General features: G+C 47.0%; 1 long non-coding RNA gene across 2 annotated transcripts in view; it reads right to left on the reverse strand.

Annotated features, from left to right (window-relative positions):
* LOC106732825 (uncharacterized) overlaps positions 1-17,107 on the reverse strand; it is a 55,559-nt gene extending 38,452 nt beyond the window's left edge. For both annotated transcript variants that reach the window (XR_012902840.1, XR_012902839.1), the window contains exon 1: positions 15,995-17,107. This is a non-coding gene — a long non-coding RNA (uncharacterized LOC106732825). The remainder of the gene's footprint in view (positions 1-15,994) is intronic.
* Positions 17,108-18,830: the final 1,723 nt, after the last annotated feature.

Consider the following 18,830-nt stretch of genomic DNA (forward strand, 5'->3'; position numbering starts at 1 on the left):
CCACCATTATGGCAAATGATGTCGTAGCATGGGTCTCTTAGGCTGTATTCTGGGAACTGTGTTGCTCATCTAGATAGATATTTGGGGGGTGGTGAGAAGGAGATTTAGGCTGAAAGCAGGTCCCACATTTAAGAGAATTATTTAATGATTTGCTTGTTCTCAAGTATCAATCACCTTAAGGCTAGACTGACTCTTAAGGGCAAGACTGCTGGGAACAGTGGGTGGGAGAAGGGAAGGTCTCTACTCTGGGTAGGTGAACAATCTTATCACTGAGCTAGAGGGCGCAAGGGGTCACGCCACCACCTCATTTTATTTTTGTGAGCGAGGGCTGACTAGGTTTAAGTGTCCAACTCTAGGGGAAAGTTCGTGGCTGTCAAGCCCAAGTGGCAAGAGGCATCTCTTGTTAGAAGAGTGGGGCTCAGGTGGCATGGCCCACTGCCTCGCTCAGGTGATGCCTATGCAGACAGAGGGGCTGCCAGACTGAATTTCAGTTAATGGTGTTGCAACACCTTTCAAATGTGGCCCAAACACTTCGTTGTCCAGATGGAGGGGTGGCTGGGCAACAGACTACATGGGGTGTCTGCTCCTGGAAGGCCAAGATCGGGAGTCCACCGAGAATCTGACTGCTGGCAGCACCTGTGCATGCATGGCATGGGTTAGAAAGAACGGAGGGAGAGCCTGGAGAGTGGAGGGGAAGGAATGAGCAACCAGAACAGAATCCCTACTGCCAGGGAGCAGATTTTGCCCTCTCCCTGCCATAAAATATCTGACATGGTGCCACGGCTCCACTCAGCTATGTGGATAAGCAGCATGGGGCTCCCCACCTAGAGGAATAGGGGCAGGTCTTCTCGCCCATGGCTCTTGAGCTCAAGAAGAGCTGAAAAGGTGGGAGGGCATTGGACATGAGGAAGGAGACAGTCTATATTGAGCAGATGAACAGAAGCTAAGTTACCTCAGATCTCATAGCTCACCACAGATTCCCAAGGCTGATTGTGTACCATGGTAGAGTTCTAATTTGTTAAAGTCCTCCCACATAGTTGGCAGCATTGGAAAGCTTGGAGCCATAGGAGAAGAAGGGGTGTGGGGTGTGTGTGTCTCTCTCTATATATCTATATCTATACAATGTTCCACTGAAGGGCCTCATGACCTCCAAGAGAAAGTTCAGAGTTCCTGTCTATTTAATCCTCAGTTATTCCAGCAGCCAGCCCTTACCTGGGATCAAACCCAATCCATCGAGAAGAATGGGCTGCTGAGGAGGGTTCATGTTATCACTTGCACTCTCTTCCCTTTGAAAGGCAATCACATGGGTTTAGAAACCTCACATCCAGCCATACAGCAGATTTCATGCCAACCAACTGGCAAGAGAACACACGCAGCTGTCTGTGTCTGGCGCACACCAGTGTTTTCATTGCACATCGCTTAGCTACCCTGGATCAGCCAGACGTGGGCGTGCCTGTGTTTGTGTCTGCATCTAATCCCCAAATGTGCGGCAGAAAGTCAGCAATAAGGCGGCCTCGCTCCTATGGCAGAGGACGGTAACAAAAACGTTTGCCATTAATTTCAATGGAGTTCTGCCTCCTGCCTCTCTGTTCAGCTCCCCCCACATGTAGGACAGAGGGAGCATGGAGACGGCTTTGTGTAGGTGTAAGAAATGCAGCTGCTCAGCAGTAGTTGTTCTAACCAGGGCTAGAGCAGGCCATGGTAAATTCTATGCAGGGGACCCAGACTGCCCCTTTTCCACCCACCCCACAAGCATGGTGTTATGCTACCGGGGATTCTCCTGACTACTGCTGTCCCTAGTGCCCCCTTCAGCAGTTGGTAGGGAACAACACTTTGTGTGTTGAGCCCCATCCCACAGTGCAATGGCCTGGGTCCAAGGCTGCAAAAGTCAGAGCTGTGGAGACGTAGTCCCATCCTTCAATTACATATGGGCAAGGAAACTATGGCCCAGTTTTATTAAAGCTCCTACATCAGTGCTGAGCAACTTGCAGCCAGAGGGCCTCATTCAGCCCCTCAGGGTTCTGTGTGGCCCACAAGAAATGTTGTTTACTGTTACCCACAATTCTGCTGGTTTCCAGCCACACAGGTTTTTTTTTTTCCCCCACCTAGTATTGCTATAGCGCGGTGCTTCTCGAAGTGGACTGCAAAACCATGTTGAGAAAGCTGCTATCTGGCTGCGTCAGTGTATTTATTTACCAGCGCCAGGGCCACGGAGCCTCGTGGCTCCCACTGGCTCCAGTTTGCTGTTTGCAGCAAAGGGGAGGCACAGGATGCGGCAGCCCAGCCCACACCGCATCCCGCAGTTGCCCTTGGCTGCAAACAGCGATCTGGAGCCAATGGGAGCTGCTAGGCTCCGTGGCCCTGGCGCTGGTAAATAAACACACTGGCGCAGCTGGATAGCAGCTTTCTCAAAACACTGCTACAGTGACATGCACGTAAAGCAAAGGAACGTGAAATGAGGTGCGTGCTGATCGCACACAACACTGAGAGAGCCATATGCTCCCTCTGCATTCAATGTGCTGCTGTGGTTCAGTTGGCACATCCTGCAAATTCTAGGTATGCAAGCGCCATTAGCAAAACTACTTTATCCCGGCAGAGCATCTTGGTTATAACAATTTTGTGACCGGCCCGTTGAGATGAAAGAGCCTCTCGCCCGCCTAGGTTGCCCATGCTTAATGGAAGATACACAGTATTCTACAAGCTGCATCAAGGGAGCCCAGCCTTGTTACGGCAAATAATGCCACCACCATTTTTAGCCTCATTTTCACGGACAAGTGGTGTTTGAGTTCTGAATATTCTCTGCAGAGCCAGTTAAAATGCTGGAGCGTATAGTGAAATTCATGGCCATTCTGCCAGAAAGCCTCTGATCCTTGGAATTTGCAAATCTTCTAAGTTGATTGATCTCTATTGTTTCTGTTTAGAAGCCAAAAACAATGGAGACAACTAGCAGCAGCAAATCCTATTTTGTTGGTATTCAGAAATAGCTACAATTAATACCAAAGTGGCATATAGGAGATACAGAAAGGATGGTCACAGAAGCAAATGATACCTAAAATAAAATTCTAGCCCAACAAGGAAACACTCTACTCAAGGTCCAGTTATAGTTAAAAAATTAGAATGATCAAAATAGTTCTTTCCACAGTAAAAGAATAGTCCTAGCTATCTCTTACTTCTCTCAGTGAAATTTCCTAGGAAGCACTGAATTGTCTCTACCTGTGGGGCATCATGGGAAATGGCTACCTCAGAAGTAGTGCTGCAGAAAGGGATCTGGGGGTCACAGCAGATCGTACAGTAAATATGAGCAAACAGTGTAACGCGCTTGCAAAGAAAAGCAAATATTCTGGGACGTATAGTAACAGGAGTGCTAAATGAAGACATGAGAATTATTTCTTCTGCTCTATACTCTGCACTGATTAGGCCTCGGCTGGTTTACTGTGTCCAATTCTGGATGCCACATTTCAGGAAAGATGTGGACAACCTGGAGAAAGTCCAGAGAACAGCAAAATGATTAAAGCTCGAGAAAACATAACCTATGAGGGAAGACTACCGGTGTTTGTTTAATATGACAAAGAGAAGACGGGTGGGTTACACCAGCGATGGGCAAAATATGGTCCGTGGGCCAAATTCGGCCTGCCAGGATCCTCCGGGTTGCTAATGGCCCACATCCCAATGGGACACACAGGCAGACTGCCTGCCGTGGACCCACATGCTACTCAAAGTTGCCAGCTGCTGAGACAAGCGCATCTGTGCACGTTTGCCCCTTGTGGGGAGGGCAGCAGGTCTCTGCGCCCTGCCCCCATTCCCCGCACCCGCTGCACAGCTCCCATTGGCCAGAAACCCAGGGGCGGGGCCTGTGGGCGTTACTTGTCTGAGCAGGGACCTGCTGCTCCCCTCTGTGAGGGGGTGTGCAGACATGCCTGCCCCTGCAGCTGGCCACTTTGAGCAGCGTGTGGGGCCAAGGCAGGCATCCTGCCTGAGCACCCCACTGGGTCACCAGTTAGGTATGTTAAAAACTGTGTAAAACTGTAACCATGTAACCACTAACAATCCTAGCAGTTACACACACTGCAGGCTCTGTAGTATAACTTCTATACTGCAGCGCAGGGTGAGAGTCGGCTTCCCAGGAGCAGGGCCAGCCGGCTCTCAGGGAGCCAGGTAACTTTTATTTATATTGAAGAGCCCTGCAGTGAAGCCAGCTCCCAGGATGCAGGGCCAGCAAGCCCTGCTCCCTGGGAGCCAATGTGTAACCATAATGGAAACGAACAAGCTGATTCCCCAATGCGGTGCCCACGGGCGCCATAGCACCCGCCGGACCATTTCTGCGCGCCCACCAAGTGATTGGGGCCGGCCCCACCCCCAGGCGTGCAACACAGGGGTGGTGCCAGCCCCTGGGCGCTGCAGCAAAGCGCATGGGCTGTTCCAGCCCACGCACGCGGTGCATGGGCATCTCCGGCCCTAGGCACGCGGCACAGGAGTGGCACCAGCCCCAGGCATGCAGCGCATGGGCTGTTCCAGCCCCGGGCACGGGGCGTATGGATGGCCCCGCCCCTGGGCGTGCAGCACAGGAGCGGCGCCAGCCCCGGGAGTGCGGCACATGGGTGGCACCGGGCACGCGCGCAGCCCTGCCCCATGGCCCATATGCGGCCCCACCCCTGGGTGCCCAGCGTGTAAGTGGCCCCACCCCCGGGCGCCCAGCAGCCCCAAAAGGTTGGGGACCACTGGTTTAAACGGTTACACGTTTACCTCCCTACCACAGACCGGGAGATGCCTATGCTAAGTGCCTCCCAGATACAGCCCTGCACCTGGCACCCCAACTCCCTTCCACACCCTGCACCTCAATCCCCTGGCCAGAGCTCCTTTCAGCACCCAAACTCTGTCCCAGACCACCCCCCTCCCATTAATATTGTAGAAAAGTGCAGGCCATTACAGCACTTGGGGGTGGCTGTGGAAATGATTGTACTCCCCAGGCTACACAATAGCAGTTTTCAAGAAAATAAATGTTACTAAAAGGAGGAGGGAGAAAAACTGTTCTTAATCACTGCGACTAGGAGAAGCAGCATTGGGCTTAAATGGCAGCAAGGGTGGTTTAGACTGGACACTAGGAAAAACTTGCCAGAGCAGTTGAGCATTGGAATACATTGCCTAGAGAGGCTGTGGCATCTCCATCACTGAAGATTTTTAAAAGCGGCTAGACAGACACTTGTCAGGGATGGTCTAGATCAGTGGTGCCCAAACTTTTTGGCATCACACCCCCTTTTTGATTTTGAGAAACCCTCATGCCCTCCCACCCCAAATAGCAGCAAAACTTGTTGAGAGAAAAAAAAAGAACTTACTGGGGCAGAAAAACAAAAATAGCAGCAAAATTTGGGGGGGGAGGGGGCTGGATCACCTCATGCCCCCCCTGGAATTTCTTCATGCCCCCCCCAGTTTGGGAACCCATGGTCTAGATGGTACTTGATCCTGCCATGAATGCAGGAGACAGGGCTATTTGACCTCTTGTGGTCCACTCCAGTCCTATCATTCTATGATAGGTTCATCTCCCATGTACTGTAATACTTTTGTTTCCATTTAGTGTGCAGATGCTGGTGGCCTCTGATACACAGATCAAATCAGATGATTGGGTGGTCCCTTCTGGTCTTAAACTCTTTGACCACTAGAGATGGTTTGATGCCTTATTCTTTTCTAAAGCCATAAGGCCAGGGACTTTGTACATGTCCTGGACAGATTATGCTGACTGGCCTCTGCAGTAATAACAATCCGAGCATCATGAAAAGAACAGTTAGAAAATACGTGTCAGTGAGTCTGAAAACCCGATGGGCGCGGATTCATGATAGTTGCATCAATGGGATGCTGAAGAGTCGAGGCACAAAGGCAGAGACTGGCTCACCTCCTCCTAGAACGATAATGCGGTTCTATGACTTGCTAGACACCCTTAGTTACACTATCAGTCGGGCTTTGAGACTGGAAATTTGAGGCACCTCCTCAGTGTCTTTTGGGGCCATTAAACAGACAGGTACCTCCTTTTCCTTCCTGTGGCACCAGGCAGTGGGTTGCGAGCAATCACTGTGTCTTCAGAAGAGTCAGGAAATGGCCACTGTCTGCTGCAGGCAGCCAGAGATAGAGGAAACACTCCACCCTCTGTTGCCATCAGCTATTAAATTTCCAGGATGCACAGTGCTCTCAGCAGCCAGGGGAAAGGCACCTGCTCCTCTTTGCTCTGTCTGAGCAGGTTCCAGCTATTAAGCTATTGTCTCTCCCACATATTCCAAAGAAAGTGGGAATTGTGGAGCAATGAGTCTAGCTGTCAGTCCCTCCAAGAAGATGAGAAAGCCAACCACTTGGAGCTTCTCAAAGACCCCAGATGATACTAGGGAGAGGGACAAGGAGGGATCAGCTGACAAACATAAGAAGAAATCACTGGTAAGTGTCATGGGTGGAGGCTCTGCTGGTTGCAGCTGGGGTAAGAAGACAGCAACCTACTTCCACCCAATGTCCTAGGACATGGACTGACATTTTTGGTCCTGCTAGAATTTGAACCCACTCAGACGATTGCACCATCTTGGCTAAATGTTTTACACAACCCCCTGATCAGACATCTGTCCTGTCCCATACTAATGCACAACACTTGCACGGTCATGACAGGGAGGCAAGTCTCATTAGTCTTCTAATTTTTTTTTCCCATGGGGAAGCAGCAGGAAACCAGCTGTGAAATAAAACCTCCTCAATCCAACAGCAAAGGTCAAAACTAGAGGGAAATATTTTTTTTTTTTCAACGGGAAAGTTTGTGTAAAATTGACCCTTGGTCAAAGCAGTTTAGATTTCTTGGTAAGGTACTCCCCATAAATCCTGGAGGCCGGTATGCTGCTTTATCTTGCTGGGCTTGTAAACCTTTGATCTTTAAATTACCACTATGACCCTAGAAATTCTTGCTCATAAGGAGAGAGTAAACATCTCTAGGGCCTAGGGATTTTTAAGCCACATACTGATTTGGATTATCTCTGACCACTAAGGAGTCAAAGAGTTTCAGAAACTAACGCTATAAAACACAGCATCTATCAAATCATTCAACAGAGAAAATCCAAAAAATTTTTCCTCCTTTTTACTCAGTCCTTACTGAAGCAAAAGGCCTGCCTGAAGTCAATAAGGAATTGCACCATTCACTTTTCATTGGTTCTACGTACTGAGCATATTCAGCTACAGATACAAGAAAATCTATACCAGTGGTTTTCATCCGGGGTACCCCTGAGGGCATGCAGAGGTCTTCCAGGGAGTACATCAACTCATCTGTTGCCTAGTTTTACAACAGGCTACATAAAAAGTACTTGCAAAGTCAGTACAAACTAAAATTTCATCCAGAAATGACTTGTTTATACTGCTCTATATCCTGTACACTGACAAGTAAATATTTATATTCCCATTGATTTATTTTGTAATTACACTGTAAAAAATGAGAAAGTAAACAATATTTCAGTAATAGTGTCATGTGACACTTTTGTAATTGTATGTCTGATTTTGTAAGCAAATAGTTTTTAAGTGAGGTGAAAGTTGGGGGTTATGCAAAACAAATCAGACTGCTGAAAGGGGTACAGTCATCTGGAAAGATTGAGAGCCACTGGTCTATACAAACTCAAAAGACAGTGACAATGCACCATAGTGGTAAGAGAGTCAAGCAATAAGCCATCAGTAGGGTTATCTGGGGTTGGTATAGCATGAGCTAGAGATGCTAGAACTAGACATGCAGGAAGAAACAGACATCAGTTCTTTTCCAAAGACCACACTACTAAGCACAGTGTGTTGAGCTAGGGAAAAGAGTCATCTTGATCCAAAGTCCATTTGTGAGTTTAAGATTTTGTTCTGCCCAATTGCCATTTAAAATTTCATTTTTTGACATTTGCCAAGAAGGGACCAGCAAGCTAAACAATTTTAACCGCAGAAGCGATTATTTTCAGCACCTATTTTAAGGGCTGAGTTTTGTTTTTACAACCATCATTCTGCCCTAGCTTCCCCCTGAAAACACTCCTCTCCTCCCCAACATTTCATAATTTGAATAAAGGGCAAAAGCACCAGCAGTTTCAAGTGCAAAAGCCCTCGATGGGAATTTGTTTAACTTTCAGGAATAACAACTTCTGGCAAAGCAGAAAATGAAGAGTGCATTAAGCAAAGCTGTCATTCACTCTTAGGTGTGGAATACTGCAAGCGAGAAGGAAACTGCTAGTCACAAAACATGAAGCTTTGCACTTCAAGTAGCTTATTTACTATGAAAGGTACGAAATATGACAGTGTTGGATTCAGCAGATTATTTTCTCCACATATCAATGGGAGCTGCTAATGGAATCCATTGTGTTATGCCAACTGAATAAAATTTCCCATTTCTTTGGGTGCCTCTGCCTTGGCTCGTCAGCTAGCTGAGTTTAAACACAGTCCCACGTAGACTGCTTTCTAAGAGTATTTAGCCACTCATTGGTTAGAGTTATGTTTAAAAAAATCACACCTGAGGCTCCAGGCCTCATTCAGAAGTAAGTCTATCTAGAGCACAATTTCCAAACATATGTCTTTTCTACACACCAGCCCTGCACACAAAGCCCAGAATGTGAAAGTCAAACAGTTGTTTCCGGCTCACAACAGACAAAGCTCCTTCATATATTAAGCATTTTCTAGTGACTGAGCAGCATATCTCCCAGAGAGGGTATGTTGGCCTTTGGATGAGATTCCTCACCAGAGAACAAAAAACGTGGAGGTATCAACTATGACAATGTTTCTCAACCAGTGGGACAAGTGCCCTTAGGGGTACTCGAGAGAAGTCTGGGGCGGGGTACGTCAACACGACTGAAATTTGGAGAAAGCTGAATTTTTGTTTTAAGTTTTACAGCGCTTTATTATTTTTGTACTTTTTATACCCAAAAATTTCATCACCTACCTGGCTACGATTAAGTTGTTTAAACAAATATGTTGTAATGATAGAAAAAAATTGTGTGTCTGAAAACAGTAGGTACTGGGGGTACTTAGAATTATTTTGTTGTTGAAAAGGGGTACTTTATTTTAAAAAAGGTTGAGAAGCACTGAACTATGGCAAAGCAGAAGGCCCAAAAAACCCAGAGAATAGCCTACATGATCTAAATGTTTCACCATGACACATCGTTTGCATGGAAATTATTGTGTGATGAAAGTTAGGTATGTTAGGTATCTTTTTTAATCAGCCTTAGAATCACACACAGGGCGAAGAGCTATCCCTCACTGATTATTAACAGCCATAAGAACATAAGAACAGCCACACTGGGTCAGACCAAAGGTCCATCTAGCCCAGTGTCCTGTCTGCCAACAGTGGCCAATGCCAGATGCCCCAGAGAGAGGGAACACTACAGGTAATTCTCACGTGATCCCTCTCCTATCACCCATTTCCAGACAAACAGAGGCTAGGGACACCATTTCTACCCATCCTGGCTAATAGCCATTGATAGACCTAACCTCCGTGAATCTCTCTAGCTCTTTTTTGAATGCTGTTAAAGTCCTAGTCTTCACCACATCCTCTGGCAAGGAGTTCCACAGGTGGACTGTGCACTGAGCAAAGAAAAACTTCCTTTTGTTTGTTTTAAACCTGCTGCCTATTAATTTAATTTGGTGACCCCTAGTTCTTATATTGTGAGAATAAGTAAATAACTTTTCCTTATTCACATTTTCCACACCAGTCATGATTGTACAGACTTCAATCATATCCCCCCTTCGTCTCCTCTTCTCTAAAATGAAAAGTCCAAGTCTTTTTAATCTCTCTTTTTAAGCCCAACCAAACTCTGTCTCAGTCAGCTTCTAAAATCAGGCAGCGTGCCTCACAATGCTTCACTGCATAGGGACATCTTCCCCTGGGGACTTTAAGGAATGTTTTTGACCCTTTTATCTCTAAAAGTTGAGCTACAACTCTACACAGTGGGGCAAAAATTAAAAATTTGGGTCATGCCTATGGTTTTCCATTAACTGTTATAATCCCCACAGGAAACACTTAGTAAGAGACAAAAAATATTGCTTTGTATCTTCTCTTTACACTGCCTCTTTCTAATATTATTAAGTATTGCTGCCTTTGGCCACTGATTATTCAAAAACGAACAATCCTGCTTTGCAATACACAGAACAATGAATTACTTGCAAACTTCAATATGCCCCGTTACCATTCATATGGGAAGATTACACCCCAGGAATTACATTTCGATCCTAGTTATAGGATTTAGACTGGTTGAGAGGGGCCCAATGCCACATGGGAATTTGCTTTTAATAGCAGGACACTGAAGACAAAAAAACATGCCTTTCCCAGTAGCCACGGTGTCTCTCCTTTCCCAAGAGCCTGAAGCAATTTTGAGTCGGAAATTGAATAGGAGTAAGAGGTCAGATGGGCAAAGGGGAGAAACAGGATTAATAGAGAGGTGAATAAAGAAAAGCACGACCAGTAAATGATTGCTCCTTTTAATAGAGACACCCTCTGCATCAGGGCAAATCCAGTCTCCCAAAACACCACCCTCATCTAAATTTTATGCCCCCCCCCCCACTAGGACCACCAGGGTTGATTTTTCACTGCATACCACCTTGTGCGGTCCTCTGAGGCTAGATCCACTAGGGAACTTAACAGGACCTAGGATTCAGACACTCCATCAGTTTCAGAACTTTGGATCTAGCTCATGTCCCTGTGCAAAAAGGCTGTAAAATGCTGCCAGTGGAGTGAGGTACCAGACGGGGCGAGGGAGGGTTCAGATTTGGCAGCATTAGCCACACACTTCACTCGAGGCAAAGAAGAATTGGGGCCATTGCCTCATCTTGCTTCTCGCCCCACCCCAGAGCTCAGCCTGTCCTCAGTCCAGAACCACACTGGGAAGGCAATGAGAGCAACAGTGCTGGGGGGGGGGGGCTTTTTAAACTGTTCAGTAAATGCAAACCAGCAAGGAGGGAAGGCAGGGGAAGACAAAGAGATAGGGAAAAGAAAGTGGGGGAGGAGAGCCCCTGCTAATTTCCTCCTCACATCCCCTCTCCATTACCATCTCCCGGCTCCTCCTGCCACGCTCTGAAAGTCAAGTGGTATTGTGAAGAGGATACACCTGCAATTTAAAGTGCAGTTTTCCTCCTGAGAGGTATGTGAAAATGCCACTGTCGTACTCACAGCCTGTGAGACCGACTCTGGAAAAAGGCAGATTCTGCTTTATTTTTACCATCATCAACACTGAAGAACCAACAGTGCCCAAGGGAGACTGAAACAGGAAGACAAGGGCTGCTGGCACTAGCCAAGGAGGTGGGGCAGAGCCTGGCCTACCCACACCAAAGAGAGGCAAGAAAGCACCCCCTCTGCTTTTAGCAGAGGAAATGAACTATGCACCCCCCTTTGCCAGCCCTTTCTTTAACTTCTGAAAGAAACAGCTTTGGGAGAGTGAACCGGGTTCTCTTCCAAACCACACAGCATCGGAGCACAACAGCACTTCAGGCAGGTTGTTGGAGCCCCTTTGCCCTTCCCCATCAGAATCTGAATAACAGGGGTAGGGAGGGTCTGTGATTCCCGAGAAAAAGAGAGAGAGAGAGAGAGAGAGAGTGTATATATATATGTGTATGTTTAAATAATATACTTAAAAGAGGGTTAATTGGTCTCCTGGGAGCTATAAGGAACTTATTAGATTCCTCTATGTGAGGGCTAATTACTAAGCCTGAATTATTCTTTTTCTTTAGGAGAGGAATCTCAAAGGTCCTTATTAAAACCTACAAACATTCTGAAGAATGATGGCATTAGAATTTGTTCAAGTGGCTCACAATCCAGGCCAAACAGGGAAGTTGTACTCAGCCCTTGAAAAACCAACAGGCATCACCTAAGCTTGATTTATCTGCGTAGCACCCAGCTGTGACAAGGGTAAACAGGAATCATTGCATTGGATACCTCTAGCTGGAAATATGATATATCAGATTCTTCTCTTAAAAAATCAGTGCGCCTTTTTTTCTAAAGGTGAGAAAAATTCACATATTTGCAGTGTTCTGGTAGGGGCCATTTCACAAAAGGTCCAGCTCCAATACACGATTCAAGCTGATTAGTTTCTTTCTGCTATGATTTTACAGAGTTAGACTCTTTGGGCAGTGAGTAAAAATTGACAAGCGATCACAAATAGTTCTATGGGATTTCCTGGTCCGGCTTGAAGGCTGGAGGACTTTGCAGGGGAGCATGTAATCTGGCTTCTCAGTAGTCAGTCAGCAAAGGACCAGCCTAGAAGATGATGGGATGCCATAGACAGCAGTCTGCTTTGTCTCTCTGGTTTTGGTTCTTGTGTGTTAAGGTTATGGATTATGGGGTTATGATGTTACAACCTCCCTGAAAGGGTGTGGTGTTCTTTATCTGATGTCCCTGCATGAATGCAGCAAATAGAACAGGCGGGAGCATCACTTTGGAAAGATAAAGACACCTGGGCCACCAACAAATGGATTCCAAACATGATTAACCTGGGTCTGGCCTGAGACAATGTGATGCCCAAGAGCAAGTCTGAGACTTGCGACTGGCAAAAGGCCGTTCTGCTAAGAAAGGAGTTCCTCTTGTTTAGCCCTCATCCCACCAGTAGAGCATGGCGGGCTGCGGAGGGGCACATTTTGCAATGACAAGCTTAGTATTATTTTGTTTGACCCATATTCTTCATTGCCTGTGTCCTTTCTTCACTATGCCAATGAAATTTGCTCTCACAAGAAAGTCTGAACTCCATTTAACTATTAAATGGAGCCATTCCTTACTCACGTATCTAGAAGGGACTTGTCCGAGAAGACTGAGTCAAAAGTGAGGCTTCAGCACCTCCTCAAAGGGAAAGGAGTTGCAATTCTGCCTCGACAATTAGAATGGCAGGCCTGGTGTGGGTTCAGAGTGAGCCAAATGACATGAGCAGCACCAGGATCTGTTGCAACCTGTGTGCTGAGTGATTTTAATCTGTGATCTATATGGTTTGCTGAACTGATATCCATAGAAAATGAAGTCCTCTATCCACAATTCTGGTACGGCATAGGCCAGGGTCATGATGTGTCTCAACACTGATCTGCAGGATCCAGAATTTAGTGATGCAGACAATTATAAAAAACAAATCACAAAATGCTTCTAATTAGAGCTGCAAAAGATCTATAAGGTGAACTCACTCATTCCGCAATCAGCGAGTGTGTGATGACCAGGATAAAGCTGAGGCTGTATATAATTACAACTTTCAACTCACTGTGTAGTCAGACTCTATACAAGGTTTTCATACATATGCAACATTTGGTAAGTGGTAAATTACTACGGCAGCCAGCCATGGTTTTGCCCATCCCAGAAGCCTTGTGCCTTCCTATAACAAGTTTCTAACAGTTATTTTGCTGTGACTAATCTGACAAAGCATGCCAGCTTAACTAATCCAGGTGGGCTTATATACACAGAGTGCATTGGCCAACCTGTGGCTGATGCCAGTCCAGATGCTCTGTGCCTTCTTGTGGTCCAATGAACAGGGCACTGGACTGGTAGCTCAGAGCCGGGTTCTAATCACAGGCTGATACTGGGTCATCAGTGCAGTAAGTCAGTTCATCTCTTTGTATCTCATTTTCATCACCTGCACAGACAGGGGCAATGATACTTTCCTTTGTAAACCACTGTGAAGTCTAACATCTCTACCTTACGGTCAGGAATTTTCACTGAACTACTGATGGTGGATATTGTGCAGGAGTAATGGCTAGGGATGTAAAATCCCATTTAATTGGTTAAATGACTAAATGCCACAGGCAGGGGCTGCTCCCAGCCCCACACAGGGACTATTGCCATCACAGCTCATAGCCCTTGTGTGGTTGCTGCTGCAGCTGCCCCTGACGGCTCCCACGCAGGGCTGCCAGGGCTGAGCTGTGGGTGGGGAGCTGCTTCCTGGTACCAGGTAATTGTTTAACTGACTATCCATTAACATCCCTAGAAATGGAAAGTGAATTTCATATTTCTAATGGAGAGTTCTCACTAGAAATCTGTTAACCATTATGCTCACTCAGCCACGAAACACAACATTAGAACTTCATGTGTGTCCAACCAGAGCACCCGGAATATCAAATTGTGACTATTCAGTTTTCAAAGTGATACTTATTGGAGTCTGTGTTCAGCCCGTAGAATGCCATCTGTTAGTGCAAAACACACAATTGCAAACAAAGCATCTCTTCACCAACAACTTTTCACTGGAAAAAATGGCTACATTCAGTAGGTACATATAATTTCCAGTTCTCTAAGTGTTCATGATCAGTAAGGCTCTGACAAAGACTCAGAAGTAAATATGGGTGGCAGAGATAGAACAGAACTCAGAATTCCACATTCTATGCCATAACCAGGTAGTCTATCCCCTTCCTTCCCACCTGTGTGGGGAGAATTATTTCTGAATCCAGTAAATCCTCTAACTGGGCACAACCTTCATAAAAACTGGACTGTGCTCATTAACAATGACCCATTTGTAAAGAAACTCACCCAAATAAACTGTTGTGGAAAATACCCTTGTATTTTGTGAATGGCTTTAAAAATAAGCAACATACAAAAGCACCACAATGTTTAAATGAAGTTGGCTTTAAAAAAAATCCATCATAGAATATAAATGCTGCCTGAAGTAACCAATGGACAGAAAACTGGGGTATGTTTTGCTAACAAAAACCAATTCAGAGTCATTAAAGACTGTACATGTGACTAAGTTGTAGACAACACCAGCTATCACATTTCAATCCCTATAGCAATTGCTTTGTGCATTTCATTTCGGTCTCTCAACCTATGTGTACAACACAAGGGCCTATTTTTTAAAATAAGAATACCACTGACTCATGAGCAGAACTGACCCAGTTGAAGACCTGCATCAAAACCACGGCACTGGACTTAAAAAAAGGAACACGTTTTAAAGCATAAATCATCTGCTGACAAAGCTAGAAATTTCTTTCAGTCGCAGTCAATCACTCTTGACAAAGCAGAAACACACAATTTTCTCCTATGTGCTGGAGCTATATAACCTTCCAAAATACCAGTTCCAGTAACTTTATACTCCCTTAACTGCTCTCCAGTATCACTGCTCAAGCACTAACTTAGCAGCACACTGCCAAGTCAAACGTCACCCAACATTTAGTTTTAAACTTTAAAGTGACAAGAAATATTTTCATGGCTTTTGAAAAGATTCTTTAGTACCTTAGGTGTCAAAGTAAGGAGGCAGGCAGGCCCTCCAATTTGCTTCCTTCAGGAAGCCCTCTGTCCTTCCAATAGCTTTGGCTGGAAAATTGACTAAACCTGAAAATTGCCACATTTACTGACGTCAAAGATGACTCTTTCCACAGAGACTAGTAGTTACTGCCCCTGCACAGGCTGGAGTACACCAAAGATCTATGGAAGGAATAACACGCCAGCTGTACCTCAAAGTCAGAGGCAAGGACTGTGGATGCTTCAGCAGCTAGGCCTTGCCTGCTCAGTCCCAGTAACCAGACTCAGAGCTATGTAAAAAGTCTCTTACTAGGCCTGGCAGGAAAGGAACAGGTTGCAAACAGCTTAGGTACTGTGGCTTAACCAATTAGTATTCAAAGGGCACAACAGCAGTTCTTGCTTGCGCCCCTGGGTCAGTTCAAGTGAGTCAGGACTCTTCAAGCTTAGTGCCCGGAGTGCCTTCTGCAGTCAGGCCAGTCTCTATTAGCGAAGCAAAATGCAGGACAAAGTAGCACTTTAAAGACTAACAAGATGGTTTATTAGATGATGAGCTTTCGTGGGCCAGACCCACTTCCTCAGATCGGGTCTGGCCCACGAAAGCTCATCACCTAATAAACCATCTTGTTAGTCTTTAAAGTGCTACATTGTCCTGCATTTTGCTTCAGCTACCCCAGACTAACACGGCTACATTTCTATCACTATTCTATTAGCGAAGGCACTTTCAGGCTTCCAGACCAAGCTTAGTCATTGTCTTTCACTGGCACCCCTCTGCACAGACTCCTGCCTAACTGGTGCTGCCCCTGCCCCAGAAGCACCAACACAAACCTGCAGCTAGGTGGGCTGTCCGACAGTCACAGCCTGTTCCACGTGGGACTCTGCAGATAGGCCCTGGGGGATCTCCTCTCCATCCAGCTTCTAGCACTTCCTGGGTAGCCATGCAGCTGCCCCTTCCCAGGAGAGCCCAGTCACTTCCTGGGTCAAGGCCCTTCCTCCCACCTAGCTGGGAAAAGGGATTCACATGTGGAAAAGAGGCTGATGGGAGTTGTAGTCCCCCACTTAGCAGGCTCACCACAGGCTGAAGAAAGTGCAAACTGTTTTTGAGTGGCAGATGATTTAAACCGTTACCTGCGTTTGAAATTTCAACTGCTCCCAGCGTCTTTTTATCTCCCTTTAGTGCACTTAGCTTACTGCACCTTCTAATCTTCCAAGTGCTCTGAAAACTCATCTGCCAAAATATAGAGTCGAAGAAACCAGAAACTGTAAAAGAAAAATAACAGTAGCCCGTCCTACTTTGTTGGCAAATCCAGTGCTGTGCATGTGCACTCAAAGTAAAATTGCTCAGCCACTGATTATAAATATAACACTGAGCTATTTTCAGTGTCCAACCTGAGAGACATAGGGTTGCCAGATAGTTTCAACAAAAATACCAGACACACTTGACGTTACATCATAATGTACATTACATCTTATTTAGAAAATACCGGACATTTATATTTTCTCAGTTATATTTTCTCAATTTGTTTCCCGAACAGAAAGCTCAAATACTGGACTGTCTGGTTCAAAACCGGACACCTGGCAACTCTAGAGAGACATGTAAGCATTATCCAAACAAGAAGGCATGAAAATCACTGATTGCACTGTTGCACTAAGGAAATATGGCTAGAACATTTTGAGAATACTGATGGTACAGTCCTGTCCTGATGCTAGGGCCCGAGCCAAAGCGTACCAAAGTCAATGGGCATTTTCTATTGCTTTCAGTGGACTTTACTTTAGACCCACATGTGCTAGAGCAAATACCTTCACACCTGTTCCCACAGTAGTTTATTCCTTGCTATGTAGCCATTTTGCTGTGAAGGAGTCAGCATAAAGTCTCTTCCCAGCCTAGGGTTGCCAGGTGTCCGAAAAGGCAAAAGGACCCAAATAGTCCAGTATTTTCGCCTCCTGTCCGGTAAAAAAAAAAAAAAAAAAAAAAATCAGAAAATACCAGACAGTCTGGTATTTTCTGATTTTTTTTCCCTGCCAGGAGGCGAAAATACCGGACACCTGGCAACCCTACGACATACTCAGCAACCGGGCCCAGCCCTCAAACCCCCGCCGGGCCCTCCCGGACCCCCACTTACCTGGTTCTGCAGGGGCTTGTCTTGTGGCTGGAAAGAAAAACAAAATGACCACTGGCAAAAAAGCCTCTTCTTAAAGGGGCAATGCTGATTTTTTATTTGTTAATTTTTTTTGCTCAACAACTTTGATCTCCCCCCCTTTTTTTCTCAACAGAAAGTTTTCCCCAGTGGGTTTTTTTTTGGGAGGAGGGGAATGTTCGGTATTTTTGGTTAAACCATCTGGCAACCCTATCCCAGCCATGCCGCTCCACAACACCAAACAGGTCCACATATCTGGCTGGGTGCCCATAGTGCATGGGAGTGGCTTGGAAAGCAGCTGGGGAGTGTCTGCGCATATGCAGAATGCACATGAGTGTCAATTCATCACAGCAGGGCCGTGCAGTCACCCAGCATACACTTTAGAAGACTTGTCAGGCTCACCACTCAGATCCACGCAAGCCTTTCAGTTTTATACATGTAAAATGTTAGCAGCTCAGGTAAGGCTCATTTTTATATAAGACCATGCACTTTTTAAAACAGCAATGTCCCTTTACAACCATGAAATAGGTTGTAAACATAGTTCCTGCTAAGGTGTGCGACTGCAGGGCCATGCACAAAAAATTACCCACCTGCCCACCTACTTTGCAGAGCTGCACAGCAGCACTCACATTCCTGCCAGAAGGTGAGTGGCTCAGCAGGCGGCTTCACCAGGCTTTGGCGGAGTGTGGGAGGGGATTGCTGGGGGGGACTGAGGTGATGGGGAGACGGGACGGGGACTGGGGCGATAGGGAGACAGGACGGGGACTGGGGAGACAGGACGGGGACTGGGGCCTGCTTTGGTGGCCAGGGCCAGGACCTGTCATGTGGCTAGGAGAGGGTTCCCAGGACCTCCTTAGAGGGCCGGGGCCAGCTTGGGGGGCCTACTTGTGGGGTGGGGGGTTTGCTAATGGGGCTAGGAGTCTGGGGCCAGTCATGGGCCTGCTTGGGGGGCCAGGACCATGTGGGGGGGTTGTATGGTGGGGGGACTGGGGCCATGTGGCAGGGGGGCGGCTCCACTGGCCAGGGCCAGCCCTAGCCCTTCTCCAGGGCTGGAGCTCTGCTCAGGTCTGCAAAGTGGCTTCCCAACTGCTCTCTGGGCTGGCTGCGTGGCAGCTGCCCAAAGCTGGATCTGGGCTGTGATGTGGCTGCTCCTGGGGCTGGGGCCCCCTGCATCTTTCTTCCCCCCTCCTGCACCTCTCTTTTGCCCCAGAGCCCCCTGCTCCCAAACCCTATGTCCCCCCGCTCCCCACATGTCACTGCCCCACCCCCAGCACCTCACTCCTTGCAAACCCTGGGCGCTGGCAGCAGCTTTCCTCTGCCCCAGGTAGGTACTCACAGCACCCCCATGAGGAGCAGCCTGGGGCAGTCCCTGTTCCTGCACACGTTGCCTAGGGAGTTGCGCTCCCCGGGGCCAGAGGAGGGGGCGGGAAGGACATCTTACCTTCTCCCCAAGAGGTGTGGGGGGTGCTATCTGGGAGACTCTCTTGGGGAGCGGCGCCACTGGTGGGTGCCACAGTGGCTCACAT

The sequence above is a fragment of the Pelodiscus sinensis genome, chromosome 3, assembly GCF_049634645.1.
Source record: "Pelodiscus sinensis isolate JC-2024 chromosome 3, ASM4963464v1, whole genome shotgun sequence".
NCBI classification, from domain to species: Eukaryota; Metazoa; Chordata; order Testudines; family Trionychidae; genus Pelodiscus; species Pelodiscus sinensis.